Source organism: Oxyura jamaicensis, chromosome 8 (genome assembly GCF_011077185.1).
Source record: "Oxyura jamaicensis isolate SHBP4307 breed ruddy duck chromosome 8, BPBGC_Ojam_1.0, whole genome shotgun sequence".
Taxonomy (NCBI): domain Eukaryota; kingdom Metazoa; phylum Chordata; class Aves; order Anseriformes; family Anatidae; genus Oxyura; species Oxyura jamaicensis.
Window position 1 is genome coordinate 17,959,862 of NC_048900.1, and position 25,096 is coordinate 17,984,957.

At 37.0% G+C, this 25,096-nt stretch overlaps 1 long non-coding RNA gene across 1 annotated transcript; it reads left to right on the forward strand.

Annotated features, from left to right (window-relative positions):
* The first annotated feature begins 469 nt into the window (after positions 1–469).
* On the forward strand, positions 470–25,096 carry LOC118171114. The gene is made up of 4 exons (XR_004753043.1): positions 470–737; positions 22,141–22,287; positions 23,692–23,786; positions 24,307–25,096. It is a non-coding gene; the product is annotated as an uncharacterized LOC118171114 (long non-coding RNA).

The following is a 25,096-nucleotide window of genomic DNA, read 5'->3' on the forward strand; positions in this document are numbered from 1 at the left end:
AAGATGAAAAAGCTCATGAGGTTAAGATAAAGACAGAGTGAGATAACTTACCAATTACCATCAGAGGCAAAACAGGCTTGACTTGAGGAAAATACATGTAATATATTCCTAATTAAAATAGATTTGGTTAGTGAGAAACAAAGTCAATTTAAAACAATACCTTTCTCCTGGTGTTTACCCATGCTCAAATCCATTTTTTCATTGCTGTCTCCTTTACCCACCCCACATCCAGGGCTGTGCATGGGGGAGCGGTGGAGGAGGATTAAGCTCAGTTCACCACTGCTCCTCTCTGCTGCTCCCTCCTCACACTTTTCCCCCATTCCAGTGTGGGCCCTTCCCATGGCGCTGCAGTGTGGATATCTGCTCTGGTGCGGGCCTCTCCTTGGCTGCACGGGGATTCTCTACACTGGTGCCTGGAGTATCTCCACCCCCTTCCCCTTCTCTTACCTCAGCATTCCCAGGCTGTTTCTTACACCTTCTTCCTCACTCTCCTCTGCAGCATTTTGCTCTTTCTTAAACAAGTTTTCACAGAGGTGCCACCAGCTTTGCTGATGGCTCAGCTGTGTCTTGTGGTGGGCCCACTGCAGAGCCGGCTGGACCCAGCTGTGTCTGGCATCGCCTCACAGAGACCGGCCTGCAGCCCCCTCTGCAGCACCTTGCAATAGACACCTGACACACAGCCATGACAAAAAATAGTTCAAAAAAGCTTCATAAAATATTATGGAGAGAACTCAAAGGTAATTTAAAAACTTTTATATGTCTTAAAAGTTCTAGTTTTTTGTCATATAAATTTACATTCTTTTTACAAGTGCATTAAGAGGGATCTCACTTAAATCTTCCAGTTGTCTAAAGGAGTTTGAAGCCTGTTATTCTCCTGCTACATAGGGTCTGCCCTCCCACAGAACTGTATGCCATTTTTTAAAAAGTGCATTGTATTGGTGTTCAAACACTTATATCTCAAAGGCTATTTTGAAGGTATTGATTCTTTTCATTTCTATATATTGATTTCTGGGAATTGAGACTGTTTTAAATAGAAGGGTGTTTTTGACTCTCAGTTGCAGGTCTTTACACATAGCCTTTGAATCTTAAAAATACCACTACTCTCATTATTTTCAGGGCTAAACCCAAAGAGGTTTGGACATCTCAGTTTTGTTTAAATTCATACTGTCAGTGCCACTTCCAACCTAAAGTTGTGGCTTGCCATGGTGCCTAAATTTCTTCTGGTGGCCATAACTGCTGAACAGCAGTAGGCTGCTTATCCCTTGCTCCCAGGCTAAACCGAGAGAGGATGCATTCCCTTGCCTGCTGTGTCTCTGGGGATGGATTCATTACAAGTTTATAATACACAAAATTCACTGAGGGTTGCCTACCTTCCTTCCTCTTCTGTATTCTTTGAAAGCTGTTGTAGCCTCATCTGTGATGCACAGGACAACAGGACACCCATGTTCAAAACTCTGCTTTGCTCAAACTTAACAAGGACTTCTGTTCATAACTAGCCTGAAGTTCTTTATATTCAGCTGTTGAGGATGCTCATTGTGGAGCTGCAGTCATGAATTCAAGTACCTCCTTCAAATGTGGTGTGAAAGGTATTTTATTCAAGATCTCCCAGGAAATGCTCTACGAATTACATTTCAGAGAATAAATTGAGGGAGCTTTTTCTTTTTCTTTTTTTTTTTTTTTCTTTTTCTTTTTTTTTTTTTTTTAACCTTGTTTTCCTTCACCTAAAACTGTGAGAAAAAAAAAAGGAAAAAAAAAATCAGCATAGCTGCAACCCATTTGTCAGTCAAGCATTCATTATTGTAAATTCTGAGTAGAGTCATGGTTTTGTAATCTGGAGTTAATGGTTTAATTTCATGAGAAGGACCATACTCACTTTTCCATGTTTGCCATCATCTGGTTAAAGTGTCGTCTTTGTCAGGTTTGTGAAGCTCATTCTCGGTTCTCTTTCATGTTTTCTGAATGCTGTGTCCATTTTTAATGCTTAGGCATCTAGATATCACCAATATTGGTATGATTAATGTTATGATACCTATACCATTTTGTGGATTTAATCCTTCCTGCATACTTTTTAAGAATGAAAGCACACAATTATTAGCTAGAATTAAAGAATAATCACATAGAAACTCATCAGTTAGATGCTGAATATGGAATGATTACATCCTGAATCCATGTTTTTTTCAGCTAAGACTTCTGAGTGTAAATGTAAAATTATCTATACCATCTGACTCAGAATATCATAGATCGATGAAAATTGTGAATGCAGGTATATCTACCTTTTCAAAAATAGACAATATTTGAGATTATGTACATTACATTTTTTGAGCTTATGTATATGGATCGTACTAGATTATAAGGTACAGTGATACTAATCAATATTGTGTATGAAAGCAGATGCAAGACTATTATTATTGTTGGTGTGTATTTCAAGAGAATATATTTGATATTTGAGAATTTGATAAATAAGCAAGCGGTCTGTTTTCACATAGTAGGTTCATAGAGGTCTTTCAATATAGATCTATTTCTGATTAAAGGGAAATAATGTTGGTTGCTTTGGGAAACATTCTTGCTCAGAATATTTATTGAACGTGTGGGTCTTACCCATTCTGAGAGGTTGTATAATATATAATATCTATTGATAAAGCTCAGATATGGATTGCTGATTGTGCCTGGGATCCCATTATACAAAGACAATTCAGACATAATATCTTCCAAAAGCATGTAAGTTTCATATCAGAGTAAAATGCTATAAAATTACAAATACAAAATTACCACTGCTCCTAGAATTCCATGAGATGCATCTGAAGTACATGTTTGTATGTGTAACTCTCACGCATATGAGGCATTCAGATTTTCCTGAAGACCAGCATAGACAGTACTCCAGGATGTTGGATCTAACCTTTTTATATTCAAGTCTCTCAAAAAGACACTGAAAATGTCCATTTCTCATCCCACTTCTTGCCTTGTCCTAAGAGCTACCTTTTGCTCTAAATGTCTTGTGTTCTCCAAGTCCAGGTCAAAAATAGCTAAGCTGGTCATGAATAGACATGGAAAACATCCTACAGAGCTGGTTTTTATGGTCTGCTCACCTTACCTGTAATGTGCTGTCATTTTATGATAAGGTGTACTTTATTGGTGGGTTAACATCACTCTTGAGAATTACCATCACTTATCAAATGCCTCTGCTATTTTAAGTGACTATAGCTGTGGTGCTTACAGACTGGAAATTTGAGTTTGCATCCTTCTATTGATGTTCATTCTAAATCTCATATACAAAGAGTGAAAGGGAAAAACAGAGATAAGCCAGTCCTGAGAGAATCTGTGATGTAAATAAGCAGTTTTCCCACTGGGCTTGCTGAGAGTAAGAAACCGCAATATTCAACCACCCAATTTATAGCTGAGTCAGTCAGGCCTTATTTTTGGTGGTACTGAAGTACCCACATAAATGCCATATCATCCTTTTTTCATTACCAAAAGGAAGATATTAGTCAGTTAAATTAGTTGTGTTTTTATTTTCTTTAATATATGCATATTTGATGCCTAATTAGCAAAGAAAACTCCAGAATTATTTTCTTAATAACTTTTACACACACTGCAGGATTAGAGATTGTAACAATTGGAAGCTCAACTTCTGTGCTTAAGTCACCAGAAGTCACAGGTTGCATGTTACCTTTAAGTCTGCAATTTCAACATTAAGTTTTTTTTTTTTTTTTCTTTTTTTGTGACAAAGCACAACAGCTATGATTTTATTGTACTTTGACTGCTTCTTTGATAGCTTAATGAACTGCTTTACTGTAAAGAGATATTCAGTGTCTGTGCTTTGTGTTATAAATAACATCTGTCTAAAACACATAGTTGGTGGTATGGCATATTAAAGACTAAACACTAAACATTCATTAAAAGATGAATCATATTCATTGTGGTCCCCTTCAATAGAACTTATAGCTCTTCCCTGTACAAACCCAAATAATCTGTTTGATGAATAGGACAGAAACTGTCGTAACAAAGTAATTCCCAACTTGGTTATTTTACTAGGAGTTCATTTGCTCTATTTTTCTGTTTTATGTTCTCATCCCAGTGAGATCTTGCCTTGCAATATTCTTGTCCCTGCAGCAACATCTCTTTGAGCAATGCTACTACAGCCAAGAATTCCCTTGCTCTCTTCTCAAAAGGATTGTATAATCCTCTTCCATAATATGACTTTTCTATAGTTGACTATTCCTGTGCTATCACCTACCTATCAAATCTCACTTTACTTACCTTATTTTTGATATACCAAGTGTCACAAATCATGAGCTATAGCAGTGTAAAATCACTCAAGTTATCTTGGTCTCTGTATTCATTCCTGCTTTCATTTTCTAACTAAAACTTTTATTAGATAAGTTTAAAAGTTATAACAGTGGAGAGCCATTTACCAATAATATGCTGTTAGGAATCACGGAAAAGCTGTAACAGTCCACTTTGTAGAGGACTCCACACAGCAAAACATTTTTGGACTACAGTCCTTGGAAACTGACTAGACAGCATCACAAAATGTTTGTATTTGGCTTTTTTTTTTTTTTTTTAATCTTGAAATACCAGAACTATTGGTGCTAGACAAACATTCAGTTAGAAACATGTTTAAATTTAGTCCCCAAATGGTGCTTTCTCCCCTACTCCTTTTCTACTGTCAGTTTAAAAACAGATGAAAAGATTTTTATTTATTAATCTGATTGACTGAGGCCTTGACATGGTTGAAATGTTTGATCTATCATAAATTATTGTTTCCAAATAATAAATTTGATGATATGGAGCTTTAATAGAAACTCTAATAAATCTTTACAGATTGAAGGACTGCCTATTATTGCAAATGTTGCCCCGTAAGTACAACTCTATCTTTTATTTTTAACCACAAAGGATGACACAGCAAGTATTGCTATTAAGTCATAGACTTGAAGTTCTGAAATGAACAGTGAGGAAAAGTGCATAAATCCTCAGCTAGTCTCTGTGCTTAACAGAAATAGGTTGGGAAACAAGCTATAAGTAAGGTGGATGTCCTAGGCAGTCAGGGCAATGTATACTTTGGTCATTGGAAATAAAGTTCTTCCAAAGGAAAATACTTGCCTGTTTAAGATCACCAGGTAACCATGGCAGAAATAGAACTTCAGGTTTTAATGTATTCAGAGTACGAAATGGGCATGATAGCTGAAAATATCAGTGAGAAAAAAAATGGAATAGAATGTTTAATAGTGAGAAAAAATAATTATTTGGCTGTTAATCAGATTTGCTTGGTTGTAAAGTGGCTAAAGAAATGCAAATTGACTGTAGTTTCACAGGAAAAAAGTTCCCATAGAAACTGAAATGTGCATTTCCTACAGTAGGAGACACGGAGGCAAGAAGTGCCAACAAATTTTGGTTTTGGCACTTCAAAATGTAGTGAAACTTAAATATGTATGTAGACTGTGGGCAGTGTGAAACAACTAAGAAATTTCAGATGTCTCTCAGCTGTATCTGTTTTAAGAATCATTGTGTTCTTTTAAGCATTGAGAAGTGAGAATGGACTATCATGTATTAACTTATTTCCCATCAGTGGATATCATGACCATGAGATGGCCCTGCAGTGTGAAAGGACGTATATAGGCTCCACATATTTGCTGCTGACAACAATGACTGTAGGATAAAGAACTCTAGTCAAGAGTAGAGGCAGGGCTGTGATAAATTCAGAGGTGCATCTTCACTTTTCCCAAATTCAACAGTGTTGAGATCTAGGATTCTGCTTTGGGCCTGACTCCAGGATGAAAGGGCTGTCAGAGGTTGTAACAGAAGATGAAACAGATAGTAATAATAAAACGTAAATAAAAAAGAAGAATCTGCTGCTCAATTAGCATGTAAAATACTTAATTTCCCAAAGTTCATGTGTCCCCTCCCTTCTGTATCTCCTATGCTTTGGAGCCTTGACTAAATGCATGTTTTCCCACCACCATCACCACAGCATCCAATTGTCTTGATGTCTTCCCTCCAGCTAAGAGAGTGAACAAGTGTTTTCTTCATTTCACTGCTGTGGTGCTTGGCAGGAGATGCTGCATTTACAAGGCCTGTAGTTTTTGATGGGAATGAATGAGGAGATGAAATCAGTTGAGCAATCATCTGTCATACATCTAGCAGACCATCAGGTACTCTTTTGTTACTCTTTTTTTTTTTTTTTTTTTTTTTTCTGCCTATGAAAATGGCAGGTAGCTATATCTCATTGTACTAATATGACTAATTTTTTAAAGTACAGGGTACTTGGGGTGAGGAACACCATCTTGTGACAGCACTAAAACTGGGAGCTGCCAGCAGGCCTTGTTGCAGTAAGATTTGCAGTCCTGCTCTGATGGGGACAGATTTTCTCTTTACTCCCATTGAGATGAATGCTGTAGCAATTGCATGGTTTTTACTGTGTGCCAGTGCATAGCTAGTGTTTCCATTTGCTTTGCTCTTCATTCTCAATCATATTTTTCTGTTTCTTTTCTGATTTTTTTTTTTTTTTTTTATAGGCAGGTCTAGTATCATTGTCAGTAGTTAAGATTACCTAATAGTTTCTATTATAGGAAATTGTTTTCAATTGCATGTCTATTTGGTAACATTTAAGAGTTCAGGCTGAAATGTTTAATAGAGGCCTCTGTCTCAGAATGCTGGTGACTGAAAGCTACAGATAACGCACTTTCAGCTGCAGTGCTGGGGGGGGGGGAGAGTTTAAGTGCTCCTGAGAGTCACCTGAGAAGATATGGCATCAATGTAGTTTGGAATAAACATACAAAATAGTGATACGTTTGTGTCAAGGAGCACTTTCCTCATCCTAAAAAATAGTATTCATTGAAACTTGGCTCTGAAAAAAATAATCTAGTTCATAGATGTCGTGTAGAGAGTTTTGCGGAATCTCGCTGTTGATTCACTGAAGATTTCTCTCAGCTTGTGGGTGCTGGTCATCAGTACAGACTGTACGTTGAATGTACCGGTCCCCCTCTTGAGAATGGACACAAGCCAATAATGAGGAGGGTAAAAGCCATACAAGTAACCCTTATAGTGGGTTTTTCTAATTTTAATGGACAGTTTTAATTTTTAAGGTTTCATCATTTTTAAAAATGTTTTTGTATTTTCATATATACAAGGAATAAGTTAAACCAAACGTGATATATGAATACTGAGCTTGCAGTCAATGTTTTCTGTTACAGAATGTCTACTGAAAATCTTATTTTCAAGTATTCATGCCCTGTTCACTGGAAAGCAGGATCTGTATTCAGATTTTGCTCATAGCAATATCTTTGATTCATCTTGGACTGAAAGAAACTGATCTCGTCAGGCCTTCCAAACTGGGCCAGGTGGCCAGTTTATATGGGTACTGCAGTTCCTAGCCCAGTTTGTGTGTACAGCAGCACAGATGCCAATTGAGACAAAGAACTTCAGCTGGAGTCTGTGCTGATGTGGCAGATGGAATCAAAATATTTGCTCAAAATGTTCTTTTTAGGGATAGTTTGTGAAGAAGTGTATTTGTTTGCTCCCAACCACTGAAACTTACTTTTTTTTTTTTTTTTTTTTTTTTTTTCCACAGAAAAATGTGTGTGCTCAGAAAGACAAGATTTTGTTTTCCATGGGTGGTTTTCTTTCTTGTTTTAAGTGGTTTCACACAGGGAAATAAGCTGCTTCCTCAGTAGTGGCTGACCTTGGTTTTGCATATTCATTTTGCATCTTGAAGATGATAGAGACCACATTTGCTTTTCTGTATTCTCTGGAACAGACAAGTCATTTATTTTTGTTATGAAAGACTTTACCTTTCTGCCTGCCGTGCCGAGGCAGGATGGGGAGGCCTCATATCCTTTATCTCATTCTAAGGCAAAACTCCCAGTGACTTAAATAGCAAATGCGCAGAGCACACATTTACTTTTACATGATATATCACTCCAATGACTTTACTGAAGATTTGTATCAGATCCCTGCTCTACCCTGTCTCCTACTGCAATTTGTATTACAATACTGTAAAATATTTAGCTATGCGTTGGGGATCTAATGCAAACCTACTTGTGTCATTGATTTGAGTGGACTTGGGAATCAAGCCATGAAGAATAGGTAGCATTTTTATACTGCGGCGGTGTGCTGCCATAAACAAAACATATTTTCCACTCTGGTGAGTCTCGAGATAAATATTAAATAGGTGTTGTGCTCTGGGAGGGACTACATTTGGACCTCCGTTAGGGTAGCAATTAACCACCTTGTTCATTTAAAGATAATCTCTCTAACTTGTCTACCTTTTTCTTAAATCTAATTATAGCTAAAATAATTTTCTCTGTAAAGTCTTGTACAAATATATGTCTTTGAAACATGGTTTCTGAATACTTAAAAGTATTTTATCTGCTAACACTGACATATAGATTCTCTTTCATGTTTGTAAGAGATCTACTGTTGCTCATGTTTGTGTACAAGTGTGGCCACTAACCTTGCCCCACTTTCACAGATTTGTTCATCTCATGAGACACTTTACATGCTGTAAACTGAAAAAAGATACACAATTAAAACTTGTTAAAGATAATTAAACTGAAGTGGAGGGAGAAAAACTGCCTCACTGCTTTGTTCATAATAATAGTCTCTGAACTATAATTAAATTCTTCCTTCCAATAATTGTATACATACAAAGGAATTTTCCAGATAGCAAAACAATACAATGATTAAAAATGATTAAGAAGCTGATTCCAAAAGCAAAGATGAGCCAGGGAGGGTTGGAAAGATTTTAGGTGCCTCTAAATATACTATACCAGCTGGGTACCAGATGGTGTTTGGCTACTTGCACCCAGTAACTGAAAATATCAGAGGAGCAACTACACTATTGCCAGAACCAGTTCCCCTCCCTTAAATAAAAGTGGCACTCTTGGGAATGACTTGGCAACACAGAAAAATTTCTTGACAGTGAGATCTATTAGATTGTGGAATAGTCTCCCAAAGGCAAAAGCAGAAGCCAAATTGCTTGGCATGTTAGAGAGACTGGACGAAATGCTAGAGAACATACCATAGAGACATGCCGCACTAGTGAGGTAGTGACTTACTCTGTTAAATAAAATCTTTAAGAAAAGTTTCTTAAATTCTGTTAAAAAAACAAAACTAACAAACAACAACAAAAAAAGAAATGAATTAGAGAATTCGATGAGAATGTCATTGTTTTCTTGAGGGTAACTTTATAATGTCTAACCCCAGCTTTCATGTTATGCGAGTTTGTATGGGGCATCAAGGAAATATTAAAGAACCAATGTTGGCTGAAAATAATTTTTGTCTGATTTGTCTCTAATCAAAAAATCAATCAGTCATCTCATGGATATAGTGTGCTTCTATGGTTCTGTGCTGTTTTAAAAGATATTTTGCACTAGGGTAATATAGATACTTTCCTCTCAAAATGTTGTCAACGCATCTTGCAGAACCAGTAATCATCACCAATATGTTATACTAGACATGCAGACATCATCAGCTTTTGTGGATAATGAAAAAACTCTCGTAATTTGTTCCTCTTATCTGTGATCAAAAGATAATTAGAAAGAAAGGAAAGATAATTAAAAAGAAATTAACTTAACTTCAAACTCCCATTTCTGTTGGCTGTCTGAGAGTCAAGCCAGAAATAGGAAGTACATTGCTGTATGTAGCAGTTTGCTAGCAAGAAATCATCTCCAAATTGTTAGAAGTGTGATTACATTAATTGTGTCCAAACTGAAAGGTTAAAGAAATCAGTAGAAGCACTGTATTATGGAATACAAAAAAGGGAATGATCTGATTAACTAATGAAGGCTCCAGCCTGTACGGATGTTGTTGAAACTTGTTTGCTATTTCAGACTAGCTGAATCATTATGTCTGAGGAAAGTGTAGCAGGAAAAAAAGGAAAATATTTTTATTTTCTGTTTTGTTATTATTTATTTATTCATTTAAATGAATGAAAAACCTTGGGGACCTTAAGCCTCCGGTGTCATTTGAAAGTAGCATTTTCAATTTGAGCCCCAGCTGCGGACTCTTTTGTTTTTGAACTAAATACAGCTGGGGCTGAAGGCACCCTTGGCAGAGAAAAAACAGTTGTTTTCAGTGATTTGATTCTGTGTACTTCCTCGTTGCCACTACAGACTAATTTTTGCCTGTAAGTAGAATTTAAGTCTAGTGTTTAAAACCATACATCTGTTTTGGGTGGCATCCTGGTAGGCTGCACACAGAGGGTATTGCCTTCTCCACAGACTCTCCTATCTTTTGAAAACTTTGAAGTATCCCCACAGGAGCTCTTCTCAGTATCAGGAAATCTGGAGCTTTAAAAACTCAGCTTACAGTCCAGTGTTACTTTGTAATGACAGACAAAAGGAAGTAGAAGTTCAGTGGAGTCCTTTCCAAGTGTGTTGCTACTCATCACCCAGAGCTTGCTCCTCAGTCTCATTCAGTTCAGAGACAAAAAAGCAGGACAAAATCACAAGATGGTGAAAGCCTATGTTTTTATGTTTATTTGCTTCAGATTTTTTTTTTTTCATTAATAAATATGTGTAGATTATTTAATCACAGTAGCACACAACTCCTTTGTTTTTGTTGGGCATTTGCCAGTCAGCACTTACTAGACGAGCACTGCTCAGGACAGTTTGCACATGTCGTAAGGGTCTGCTGTGCTTCAGATGTTGCTACACTTGGATTTAAGCTCTAAGTCTGAGTCTCACCAACTTTTCCCAAAGCCAGATCACAGAGGGGTATGAGAAACTAGTAATAGATTAGTAAGTCTATTTTGAACTGGCAATTTCAACAATTAATCCCTGTCCACAGCAGCAGCAAATGTTAACTGTATTCTGCTACCAGCATCCCACTGCCGTCACCTCTCTGAAAATGCTAGATGAAGTTTTGGTAGGAGACTGTAAAGCCACAGCAATATAAAGAATAAATATTCAACCAGAGTCAAGTCCTGGTCCCTCTTGGGAAACAGAGTGAACAAAAACCAAATGCTAACCCTGGCCAGCTGAGACTTTTCTTTTGTCTGAGGAGGATGCCAGTGTAATAAGAAGCTGACGTAGAGGTAGCTGCCTATGAGATCCCTCCTCCCCTGCCTCTGTTTGCAGGATGATAAAAATACTCCTCTTATTCTGCAACTCCTGGCTTTGGAAATGCTCTGAGGGTCCCAGAAAAATAAAGAACAGAATTTAGGGAATACTTGAAGATACTCTGAATAGACAACAGCCAAAAATGCTTTTTGCATTGCCATTACTGGCAAGTTGAGAAAATGCACCCCAAATCATTTTCTAACTCACCACTTATCTAGGTTACTGTATATTTACTATAAAATGTACATCAGTAAACAAACAAACCCTGTAGTGTGAACCCAGAGATGGATATATCTAAATTGTTTCTATGCAAAAATGTGTGTACTTAGACACACGTTTTTGAAAATGTGTGTTCCTTTGTTTACTTGTTCTTCCAGGTGGGACTGTTCCCTCATGTTACACAGGTCAGAAGGAAAAAAAGTTGTTTTGCTATAACTATGCTGACTTCTGTAGAGACTGAACTTGGCATTCGACATGTTCCACGGGGGAAGAACATGTCTTTTGCTCCTCCACTTTGCAGACTTCTAATAAATTTGTTATTTTAGGAGCGTATAGAGTCCACGTGTTCCAGTTTGCCTCCTGATGAACTGTACTGTTTTTGGAAACAGAACTTTGCTGAGTTTATTTCTTTTTCTTTCTACTGGCCCATAGAAAGCAACAAAACCCTAATTAAGAATTACTCTTAGCTTTCTAACATATAATACTTATCAGCCTCTTTTAGATATCAAGTGTCAGCAGAATACTTGTCATGTATCCATAAGACTGAAATAATCTCACTGTATATTTCTACAAAATGGACTTCCACTTTCTTTGTAACCCAAACCTGCTTGCAAATTAGCAATCTGTAAACTGCTAAATGTTCGATAATTTAATTTCAGCAGTGATATTTTTCATTAAACTTTTTTTTTTTTTTTTTTTTTTTATATACAGCAAGCATGTGCAACATGCATGAAATAGTGGAGAAAATCTTAATCTTGGGAGCTCAGGAAACAGAGCTGACCCATCTCAATGAACAGCTTTTTTTTTTTTTTTTTTTTTTTTGCGATTGTGTATACTGCACATCCTTTCGGAACACAGTCCCAAATTGTAATGATGTCCCAAATCACAGGATTAATGTGTCTATGAACAGACCTCTTATGCCTCCAGAATGAAGTACTCCTTGCTAATTTCTCTTCAAGACACCAGCTTAATTGCATTTTAAACAAATGGGCTGCTTTGCTGGCCAACTTTTAAATGAGATAACAGCAATGTTCACTCTCCAGCAGTGATGAGTGCCTTGCAGTAGATTCAAAACTCTGTTCAATAACAGGTTTAATCTCACACCAGCAGATTTACTGCAGAATAAACTGCCACTGAGCTCATAATTAGTAAAACAAAAAAACCCAACCTACTAAATATTATTTTCCAAAGCAGCAGGCTATGTTTTAGTGGAAATTTTTAGTCCTATTCTTTGTGTGTTTTATTGATTTTATGTATGATATTGGGAATTCATGCTATGATTTAAGATAATGGTCTTTATCGATCACTTAAGCAGTTGTTTAGCTACATAGTAACAAAATGATGCTCCCATTCATGGAATATGTGATACTGACAGCGGGGAGACCACAGTGCTTCCCTTCTTAATGTTTATTTCTTTTTTCCAAAAGCATATTCGCTGCTGGAAAACAGCAACTGCAAACATTTGTGCTTTAGAAACAATCTTCCCATAATTTTCTTTGTTGCAGCTATTAGTGGCCAATTGTGATTCAGTGATACCCAGTTCAACAAACAGATGTTCCAAAGTATATTCTCTGTAGCATGAAAACAAATATTAATGAGGTAATTGAAACTATTGAAGAAAAGAAAATAGTGAGTATGTAGTTTCTAATGTTTGAAGTCATGCCCTTCAGTGTTTTCTTGTATTTAGTGATGATGTTAATTTTCAGTATCTAATTGTGTTTAAACACAAGAGGAGAAGTTTTCAAAGGGGCTTCATCCCAGGTTTAGGTTTGTGTGTGCCCACTGAATTTCTACTCAGAAAGGATAAAGTCATAGAATGTAATTGAAAAATGTGGTTTCAGATCTTTTTTTTTAAAACAAACAAACAAACAAACAAAAAAAAAAACTCCCAAGTGATATAAAGCAGCTGGAAGGAGAGGGAATGAAATCTAGCCTACAGTATACTTTTCAACTGGTTGGATATTGATTGTTTCCCTCTATTAAAGAGATTTTTTTATTAGAAACTATAATGCATTAGACTAACATCTGAACTATAGGTTAATGATTCCTATTACACTTCCACAGTGCATGTGTACTATTGTGTTAGATAGAATTACCAGTTTAATTAATTTCAAAATTTCTTAAAAAACTATTCAAGCCATAGCACATGCCATAAAGCCTCCTATTCAACAGATCATTTTCCCACAACAAAGATATGTACCAGAGTATCAAAAGGCTAAGTTTAATACATTGCTTTTACACTAGAAATAGCTTATTTCAATAGGATTGTGACATATAATCATTGTGGTAGTGTGTAATATAGTATATACACCACAAGATGTTATCAAATAGAAGCTGTTCGCTGTACTAAAATGAGTATGTAATGATTGCTTTATTTTCTTCCACATTTTGAGACAGATGTGCTCCAGAGGAGTCAGTGCTGTCCTGGGGCTCTGATTGCCCTTATGGGTGGAGCCCAGGTTTCCCTCCAAAGGAAATGAGAGTGCACAAGTGTGGGGCCCAGGTATGCCCCGTTAGAGCTCACAGTGCCCCTAATGGCTAGCACTCAGAGAACCTCACATAATGGGTTTGTTCTACTCTTCAGGCACAGACAGTGGGTTTCATCTCAACCCGTATATAATGTCTCTTTTTTTTTTGATTGCCTTTCATATTTTATAAAATTATATGATGTCCTTACTAACTTTATAATCTTTGGAAAAGAGGGCGGGCCACTGAGGGGGACTATAAGGATGTTGTGAGGCGGTGCAGGGACAAAATTAGAAAGGCCAAAGCTCATCTGGAGCTCAGTCTGGCTACTGCTGTTAAAGACAACTAAAAATGTTTTTATAAATACATCAGTACAAAAAGGAGGACTAAAGAGAACTCCACCCATTACTGGTTGTGAGGGGGAAACTTAGTTACCAGAGATGAGGAAAAAGCTGAGGTGCTTAACGCCTTCTTTGCCTCAGTCTATAGCAGCAAAACCAGTTGTTCTCTGGACGCCCAGTACCCTGAGCTGGTGGAAGGGGATGAGGAGCAGAATGTGGCCCCCACAATCCATGAGGAAATGGTTGGCAACCTGCTACAGCATTTGGATGTAAGCAGGTTAATGGGGCCGGATGGGATACACCCGAGGGTATTGAGAGAACTGGCGGAAGAGCTGGCCAAGCCGCTTTCCATCATTTATCGGCAGTCCTGGCTATCAGGGGAGGTCCCACTTGACTGGTGGCTAGCAAACGTGATGCCCATCTACAAGAAGGGCCAGAGGGTAGACACAGGGAACACTGCCTGTTAATTTGACCTCAGTGCCAGGGAAGCTCATGGAGCAGATTATCATGAGCATCATCATGCGGCAGTTGCAGGGCAGGCAGGCGATCAGGCCCAGTCAGCATGGGTTTATGAAGGGCAGGTCCTGCTTGATGAACCTGATCTTCTATGACAAGGTGACACACTTAGTGGATGAGGGGAAGGCTGTGGATGTGGTCTACCTTGACTTCAGTAAGGCTTTTGACACCTTTCCCCACAGCATTCTCCTCAGGAAAATGGCTGCTCATGGCTTGGACTGGCGTACACTTTGTTGGGTTAAGAGCTGGCTGGATGGCAGGGCCCAGAGAGTTGTGGTGAATGGAGTCAAATCCAGTTGGAGGCCGGTCACTAGTGGAGTCCCCCAGGGCTCGGTACTGGCACCAGTCCTCTTTAACATCTTTATCAATGATCTGGACGAGGGGACTGAGTGCGCCCTCAGCAAGTTTGCAAATGACACCAAGTTAGGTGCGTGTGTCGATCTGCTCGAGGATAGGAAGGCTCTGCAGGAGAATCTGGATAGGCTGGACCGATGGGCCGAGGCCAACGGTATGAAGTTCAACAAGGCCAAGTGCCGGGTCCTGCACCTGGGGCACAACAACCCCAAACAGAGCTACAGGCTGGGAGATGTGTGGTTAGAAAGCTGCCTGGCAGAGACGGACCTGGGAGTATTGGTTGATAGTCGGCTGAATGTGAGCCCCTCACTACAAGAAGGACATGGAGGTGCTTGAGTGAGTCCAGAGAAGGGCTATGAAGCTGGTGAAGGGTCTGGAGAACAAGTCTTATGAGGAGCGGCTGAGGGAGCTGGGACTGTTTAGCCTGGAGAAGAGGAGGCTCAGGGGCGACCTTATTGCACTCTACAGGTACCTGAAAGGAGGCTGTAGCGAGGTGGCGGTTGGTCTATTCTCCCACGTGCCTGGTGACAGGATGAGGGGGAAGGGGCTAAAATTGCACCAGGGGAGGTTTAGGTTGGATATTAGGAAGAACTTCTTTACTGAAAGGGTTGTTAGTTACTGGAATAGGCTGCCCAGGGAAGTGGTTGAGTCACCATCCCTGGAGGTCTTTAAAAGACGTTTAGATGTAGAGCTTAAGGATATGGTTTAGTGGAAGATTTGTTAGCATTAGGTCCAAGGTTGGACTCGGTGATCTTGGAGGTCTCTTCCAACCTAGACTATTCTGTGATTCTGTGAAGTTAAGGTAGGTATTGCGCAAGGCTACAAAAAACATTACACCTTACTCTATGTGAAATACTCCTATTGCTATACATGCAAGTTTTTATAACTAAATATGAAGGATTTTAGTAAAGACCTTCATGAAGGTCTTTGTCTGCTTGTTTGTCAAATCCCATGAAAACAATGATCAATTACAGCAGAAGGTTGACACAGCACCAGTTTTTCTTGATATGAAAAAATCTTTTTTTTTTTTTTTTTCAAAGGAATCTGCACTTAGATATATGAGATAGTGTCAACTCCTCTTCATCTGAACAGTCTTTCTGCAGCTGTAGATCTGCTAATGTACTGTGCATTCATTAGTTGTTGTGCCTCTAGGTTCTGTATGGAACAGTGGCATTGGCTTCCCTAGACTGAAAAAATGGAGGTATTTTTAGTGCCATTTTCAGTTTCCCTCTCTTGGCCAAACATAAGAACTTTTGTTTAAATTAATCCAGAAACCACAGTAGTGGAGGTATAGTGAATTTTAGGGAAGGGGGTTACTAAAAGAGTGGAGAATGTTTGGTGTCCTTCCATTCAGAATAGCACTCCAAATTCTCATATATCAGTTAGTATCAATAGACTTTTTTCATATAAAATTCAAATAGTGTCCACTAGATTATTATCTGGAAGAAGGCTGAGTAGAATATGTGTGTAGAACACAACAGCTCAGTAGTTCATCAAAATACCAGAGGTCTATCAAAACATGTAAAACATGTAAAAATGAACAGCCTGGGCTTTGGTCCTTTATAAGTGTACCTCATGAAAGGCACTAAAGATTTTATGTCTTCACTCTGCATTGCAGTAATACCCATACTAGTCTTGATTTGATTCTGGGTTTTCTGGTGGTTGCTGCTACATTAGTAGACTGATTTATATACATCTTTTGTGTAATTTGGACAGGAGGCAAGGACTCAGGAAATCTGGTTTTATTTCTTGGCTCCAGAACGGGCTTCCTTGATATCTGTAATATTTTTCAGTCGCTGTAAAATAGAACTAAGAATATATTTCCCTACCTGTGGGTTATGAGAATAGACTTGTTACTTAAGGAGAGTCAGAAAAAATCTGTAAAAATCTGATCATAGTATGTAGATATTTTTACTGATAATGTATATGTTCTCTTTTTGTAATATTTCTAAGTGCTAATCTAACATATTGTACTTGAGTGATATTCAGACTCCAGCTAGGGAAAACTACCTGTTTTGGAACTGATAGCTCATTGCCTTTGTCAGTGGAATGTATTTTTTAGACCAACTTGATAATTTCAAGCTAAAGTCCCAAATATTAAAAATGCATTTTTAATGTCTGCTTGTTTTTGCACTGTCAGCACTGTTGCCATGGCTGTATTCTGGGCCTCCCCTATAGTCCAGAAAAAATACATACAAGCTCAAGAGGAAATGATTGAGGTTAATTAATGCTATTTAGTGTGTTTATGGGATCTTCCACAATTTTTAATGTAAAAAAAGGCAAGATTCTGGATGCTATTAAAAATGCCTTTGAAAGATGTAAAAGAAAGAAAGAAGGAAGAGTAGTGTTAAGAAATTAGGAGAGAGATAAGGAGAGTTTCCCAAGAAACAAGATGACTGACTACTGGAGGTATGGGAAACATGAGTAGGAAAGGTATGGAAGGTGAATGACTTGGCAGTAGTTTTAAACAGAAGGTCTGAACTGAAATTAGAGGAGTGGAAAGTATTGATAAAAACTAAATTGTGTTTTTACAAAAAACACTGCATTCCACCATAATATTTCCAATAATACAGATATGATCAATGCAAACATAAACAATATAAAATGTGAACTATACTTTGGAGTACACAATATGAGTGTGAATTTTTAAGAAATTGCTGTTTGCAGCAAGCATGTTTGCTTTAAAAGGACTACATGTGCTAACATCTGCTCAGTCTTTTCTTCATGTAACAGGCCTCTAGCATACTTGCAGTTCTGAAAAAGAAAATTGATGAAGTTCATCCCATTTGCCTCTGAACTCTGATTTAATCTCTCTGCTAGTTATTAACTTGGCCTCAGTTCCATTTTGACCATGCAGATCAGAAACCTTTGCATTCTCTCTGTACCTCGGAGCTGAGGTATCATGAACATTTATTACATTCGCTCCAAGAAAACCTTAAAGAAAACCTGTATCATCGCTCACATATTTTCTGTGTACGGGTTACTGAGGGTGCCATTTCATTAGACATGGTGTTGTAAACCTGTGCAAAAGCCCATTTAGTAGTGGCTGACTGTTGAGCAAATTAATTGGTGGAAGAGATTAATATTTATTCTGTTTTCCCAGCACAGCACAAATGTTAAATATGTTGTGCAAAATCCATTAAGTATCAACAAATACTTTAAGCTACAACAAACTTACCTGTTGTTAACATCATGTTTTATGTTAGAAATAAATCCTTTTTTTTTGTGTATACAATTTTTTTTTAAAAATTCATCCTTAGAGAATAAATATCAAACATAATAGTTTTGAAATATTTCTACAGTTGAAAAAGTGGTTTTGCCAAGGAAAAGTTCCTTTTGTTGATAATTTCACAAGACCTCTCTTGTTCTGTCACAAAAACAAACAAACAAAAAATCAGACAAAGCAACTGCAAGGCTTCATGCTGTCATCTTAAATCTTTTGATAGTTTTTTGATGAAGATATTTGCTAAGGATTTACAATGAATATTCTTCCTATTGTGTTACATGATTCCGTGGATTGAAGCCTCCTCAGAGCTGCATTTTGCTTTGACCAAGAAATATATCTTACATATGAAATTTTCAGTAGCTGAATTGGAAATAAGGTAAAAAAGCATCACAGATGGAATGTTAGGAGATAGGACTCAGCAGCAGGAGATATATTAATGGCTGGTGGATAATTAGCAACCACTTCATGTCTCAATGTCACTTTTGCCATGGGATTGATGCAATGAGCCTGTTAATACTTGTTCACAGTTGGATTTTAGTAGGTATTTTGCTACAGCTGCAGCTGCAACTGCTACAGAGTGCATACATATGCAGTACCGTATATGCCATGTGTATTTGGATTTGGCTGAAATGTTTTGGCTCTGTGTGAGTTTTTGTTTCTCTTATCGTTTGTTATTTGCCATCATGTAGTTGGTATATTTCCACCTTTCCTGCTCATTCTCAGATTTGCTTGGAACAGGCTTGGCTGATAGTATGAGAAGTTTCTAATTGTAGGGGAAAAGAGCCAAATTCCCTGCAAAGAAATCAGCAATTGGAGTGTCAGTGAATATGAATAAGGCTATTGATTCTTTGTGATACGTTCTCCTTTCTCCAGCATTTCTTCTATTAGGAAAACATTCAGAAGATAAAGTGCAAATGATAAGACAAAAAAAAAGAGATTTTGATAAATATAAGGAAAAACATTTGTAGATCCACTAGGAATACTAAACCATTGCAACGGATGGGTGAATTACTCAAGCAATATGTAATAACATACAAAATCTTCACAACAGAAGGTAATATTTGCCTGGTCTGTTAACATAATTGAGCTTAACTCTGGGTTATGTTGCAGAAGCCTATACTTCCACTTCCGATATACCAGAATCTGAATAAGTCTAGTGTGTTTTGCCATTCAAGCACATTCACTTTTTTTTTCTTTTTTTTTTTTTTTTTTTTTTTTGTAAAGAAAGAGTAGGTTAAAAATAAAAACTAAAATACTTATTTAGTATAAAGTTGAACTATTTTTCCCCAATACAAGGTAGAAGCAGCAAAACCCCATAGAACTGAAAGAAAATAAATTAAAAAAATCCTATTAATTGTGTAGTAAATATATTTGGGATATTTTGCAAAGATATTGCAATAAAAATATCTTTGAGTAGAACTGTGAAGAGTACAATTGTAGTCTACAAAGTAACAAATTTCTTCAATTTCTCCGTCTTGAATTCTTTCTGTAAATTTAAAGGTAATGATATATCAATACTTCTTTTTTTGTTTGTTTTAATTTTACATAAACTAGAGAGACAGACACTTATAAACTCAATACAAAAAAAGGTTAAAAAAGCAAGATGTTCAATATGCTGAACAATGACTAGTCTGGCTGCTGATGGTCTTGAGTATCAGCTGCTTATGGCAAATGTTGGTTATCATCAACTAATCAGATTAAGTTAAATCTGTCCTTAAAAAGTGTATTTTTTTTGTCTGTGTTTTGTTATTGTTGCTTGTTTGTTTTTAAGTTGTACAAAAGGTTAGTATAAATGATATACACTCATATATCAGGTTCCATTGTACAGCAGTGTTTCAGAGTCTACATGTATATCCCTTTTCTCAAGAATTTCTAGCTCAACTTAAAAATATCCTTTGGAGTGAAAATTTCAGGGAAGGTCAAAATTCTAAATTCATTTCTCTCCCTTAATTCTAACCACTTAAAAATATGTTAAGCTATTATTTAAAGCTACCTTAGAAGTCTAGGGAGAGTTGTCTTGGATTTCCTATTTTTAATACATTTTTTTCGGTTACCAAGCTTGTTTTCTATAATGAAAACATCCTAAATCAAGGTGGACTGAGTGTAGATTTTTATATATTTATGATCTTTTTAGATGATAGAGAAAAAAACATTTCACATATGTAAGAATACCTCTTTAGCCAAAATTTCATAAGGACTTCTAGTATATAAAGTTATTGAGCATGCAGGGCTCTGTGGATGAAGAGTTCCCCAGGTATACACTGATGGGGGGACTGGAGCTGTTTGTGTCAATGATTTGCAAATAATGGGTCTCTAGGAGAATTTAAAATTGCAGTTTTCACTCCAGACTGTGGTGCTTTGTAGGATGAGCTGAGTTGCTATGAGGCTTGGCACTCTTCAGTGCACCTTAGGCAGCAGTTCTTATACTTCCATTGAGATTGTAACAGCTGGCCATTACAATCAATCAAGTGATATTTCAGGGGTATTTTTTCTTTAATATTAAGGGAAGAAAAGGAAAAATAAAAGATATTGCAATTGTAACTTGTCCCAGAAAAAGGAAAGAATTTAAAGATTTACCTTTGACAATAAAAAGCAGGCACTTGCAAGTAAATCACAAACCAATCATGCATTTATTTGTCTGTGGGACACTGCAGTATTTTCTATTAATATATAAACACTCTTTCAATATTTTTGTATTAATTTTCTGTGGGTGTTATTTATGTGTTACAACAGCCTTCTCTACATATTTGTGCAGAGCACTCAACTATAGAGTGTATGTAAACTTCTGGGTCTGATCAAAACTTCATTAGTCAAATATCATGTAGATTTTCCTAGCTTTAAAACAAACCTTCAAAGTGAAATTAAGGTGTTGAAGAACTGGGTGAAGAGATGGGGATTCTAAAGTGTAGACAGGACAGGCATTGACCTTCAATGTTGGCCAAAAAGTCAACTTAGTGAAGTCTAGAACTATAAGTTTCTGAATTCCTGAGACTGAATAGGAAGCAAGAGAGATGTGATTCACTCCAATGCACAATTCACATAGAGACAGTTTGTGTATAAGATGTTCCCACTTTTCACAAAGTACAGTTTAAATAAGATAAATTATTATTTTTGCGTAGTGATGTGTGACTAGTGTCATAGTGCTTTAATGCTCTACATTGACTGGAACAGCAAATTCTGTATTAACATAATCATATGTTCATTGTATAAACATGTAATTATTCTATATATAATTAAAGAAAGTTATTAATGAAGTATTCTTACTGGGTATTAGCAATTTGCTTATCAGCAACAAAGAAAATCATGAATGCAGTGGTTATAATCACAGTTCTTAATGCAAAGCACATTCTACCTGGGGAGTACCTTGGTAACTACGTATTTAGCTATTTTGTTACTTAATGTCTTCAGGGACATTTAACAACTAAAGCATCTTTATGCTAAACATCGGGACAGGGAAAATTACAGAGAAGCTCTAGTATGATGCATCAACAATGGTAGCAGCATGTTTAGATAGATGGCAATTTCAGTCGGTTGGATGCATATTCTACATGATACCAAATTTTGTATTTGCATTTGTTTTTGAAGTAATGCAATTGACACTAATTTAAATAAGAGTTAAGGAACAGTAGGTTCAGAAAGTAATGCTAACCATTTAAACATCCCTCTGTTAGCAGCTGCTGCTCTTCAGGGTTAATTCTTTACATGTACAACCATGTTGTTTTTGCCATAAATATTAACTGAGGGGGAAAGGAAACTTCCTCCTAGGTGAAAGATCAGTGAAGATGGTATGTTGAAAGAAATGGGATCAAAGCATACTAGGAAGGCTGCATGGAAGAATCTGTTTCCTCTATCAGACAGTAGTGGTCAGTCCTTTGGTAACGATTTTTTTTTTTTTTTTTTTTTTTTCCCACTACTAATGAAATGAATTCTATTCACCTCTTCCTCTTCATTTCCTTTACAGGTCATCACAGATGACCTCCAGGGTGACCAATCTCATCAGAAATCAGGTGAGACAGTTATTCTGACTTTGATTGAAAGCAATGAGAAAAGTTCAAGATGTTTTATGACTTGTGTGATTGAGGCAAAGAATCATGGACAGAGGAGGATTGTATCCTGGATCAAATGAAGTCTGGGAGTTAACTTACTTATTTAGAGGTTTAAAATTGAATGAAGCTCAGAAAGCTATCAGGTACAAGTACCTGTACCTGTTTAGTACAAGTTCTGTTATCTCTGCAGCTTCGTGCAGAGCTCTACATGTCAATTTCTCACAAGAAATATCCCATCATAAGTGATGAAGAAGGTCTTACCAATACAGTGATATGTCATTATCATAAATAACTAAGTAGGGCAGGAAATCAATTTGTTTGGCATATAGTGGCATTATAGTATAATATTTTCCTATGGTGTTAAGAGAAAATGGCTTCAGAGTGAGCATTTATAAACTTAATTTATCTACCAATCTCTGAAATCTCCCCTTCCAAAGGGAAGGATAATAAGGTCATCTTCTAAAAAGTACACTGTAATATTGTAATAATTAACATATTAATGGACATATTTTGCATAGCATCATCTTTTGCTGACCTGATTTTAGGAAAACTACTAAGCAGTGGAGAAAGTAGAAAAAAGTATTCTCCACCCTCTGCCTTAGTACAAGAGTAAGTGTGCTGACCATTTCTTAATAATATATATATTTATTCATTTTTACTTAAAACAGCACAGTAGTCATATATGCAAACTGATTCAGCTACCATCTCCAAACTGCTGAATCCCTGATCTAAAGAATGTCACTTGTGGACTTTTTTTCTATCCTTTCATAATGATATATTTGGTTGCAATAGCGATATCCTCTAAATTAATGGAGTTGACTGAAAGAGCTGTACATGACATTCTTCCCTGTTCTGAGGCATCTTCTGCCACCTGGCCTTTGATGGAGGCCCAGATCCATCATCATCACCTCAGACCTCCTTATAGCTAAATTTCATCTTAGTCCTGTAGTTCATTTACGAGTAGCATCTTTCAGATGATTCTTTGGATGGTTAGGAAAACATTTCAAGTTTTTGTCTAAGCTCATAACCTCTTATATCTCTGATATCTATGATATGGGGTCCTACGCTGTGGTTAAAAAAAAAAAAAAAAAAGAGTGCTTTAACAAATAATTCAGTTAGGAGTTGTGAATATACAGGCTGGTTAAATTCTTACGGGTTTAAACTTATCTTTTTCTTTTTGTCTTGCATAGAACTGTTGACTGTGATAGCATTTGACTTTTTAACTTGTTTTGTTTGTTTTAGACATGCAAAGCTAGATTTAAGAGGTCAGATGGAGGAAGGGCTTAAATTATGAGATTCACCTGGCATAAAAATTCCTAATCTGTGATCCCTAACCTGACACACACAACAGTAATCAGACATTAGCTGCAGTAAGCATCTAAGCTTTTTCCTCTGAGAGAGCTGCCTTTGTTTCTCTGGGTGTGAGGTTTTGGAGATGTTCTCTTTAGCTGTCTCTCTCACATCAGTCAAAGTAGATCGCTCCTTGAGGTGCAAGCTGTCACTATAGCTTACATTATACCTTCAAGCATGGATTCTGCTCTGCAAGCCAGACATGTCGAAGGTAAGTGCTGTAATGATCTTATTCTACTGCAAAGGCTAGATTTTTGGGTTTAAAATTAAAATCCTTGTGACTTCTCTTCCAGTTGATTTTTCCGAAGTTGCTTACCATTTTAATTTGATTTTTATGTTTTTCCCTTAATCTGGGGAAAGCCATCTTTAGGAGCATAAAGGTATCCAGATAGCTGGCAATAAAGTTGCTGTTGTATGACACAGAGGGGAGTCTTAAGCGTATGTTCACACTATTCTTGCATATTCACTCTGCAGCAATATTTGGGGTTTAGTGGTATGAAGATAGGGGTGTGAGGGTGGGGTGACCTATAGCACATAAAGAACGGGTTGAATATTATTCTGTCAAGCCTATGGATGTTTAATGCATGTACATACCCGAAATGTTTGCTAGGAAATAGCATATTGCACTTAGGTATTAAGCCTCTATCTCTCCAGCCTGATCCACTGATTACTGTCCTTTTCATTTTGTCAGTAATATGCAAGCTTTCTTTTAATTCTGCTGTAATTTGCAGGGACTCAAAGCATGCTTGAAATTACTTACCTGACTGCACTTTGTGTGAAGAACTCTATCCTCTCAGCTGTTTTAGATTAACAGTGAATTACAGTTCACTTCAATGCAATTAGACCTAATGAGGTGCGTATGGAGGCTATTGGGCCACCATGTAACCACATTATATGGACTTGCTAGTTGCCGTTTTAATCAATTGGTTTGACCTTTGAATGCAAAGTACTACGAAGCACAAAGAAGTTCATGGCCCAGATACCTATTTACTCAAATGCAGGGAGAGATGATAAAAAATTAGCCTCTGCTCAGGAATAACTGTTTCTCTGGGTAATCTTTACAAAAGAAATCCTGTTTGCAAAAGGCTGGTCATATCATAAGAGCAGTTAAAATATTGGCATCCCTATTTTACTTTCTCCTTCTATGACCTGATTTTAAACTTATGTCTTGCATCGTTGGCTATTTAGGAACCAGGGTTAAATTTCAAGAAACAATTCCATTTTATCAGATTGAGTTGTGGTAATGAAAATCAAACACAACCTCATGTGAGACTGTTGAAAATAGGCAGACTTCATGTAAGGCAGCTTTGTTTAACTGTGTGTGTGCCAAATTCTAATTTACAGAATTGAACTTTCATATGAAGTGGCTGTTCAGGGTGGGGAGTTAAATGTAGAGTTAAAGCTGCGAGAGATGATGTTTTGTTTCTCAGGGAAACTTTCTGAGCATAGCAAAATGAAAAGCAGTAGGACTATTTCTACAGGTTTTACATACATATAAATCTGTTGTTCCCTACATAACCA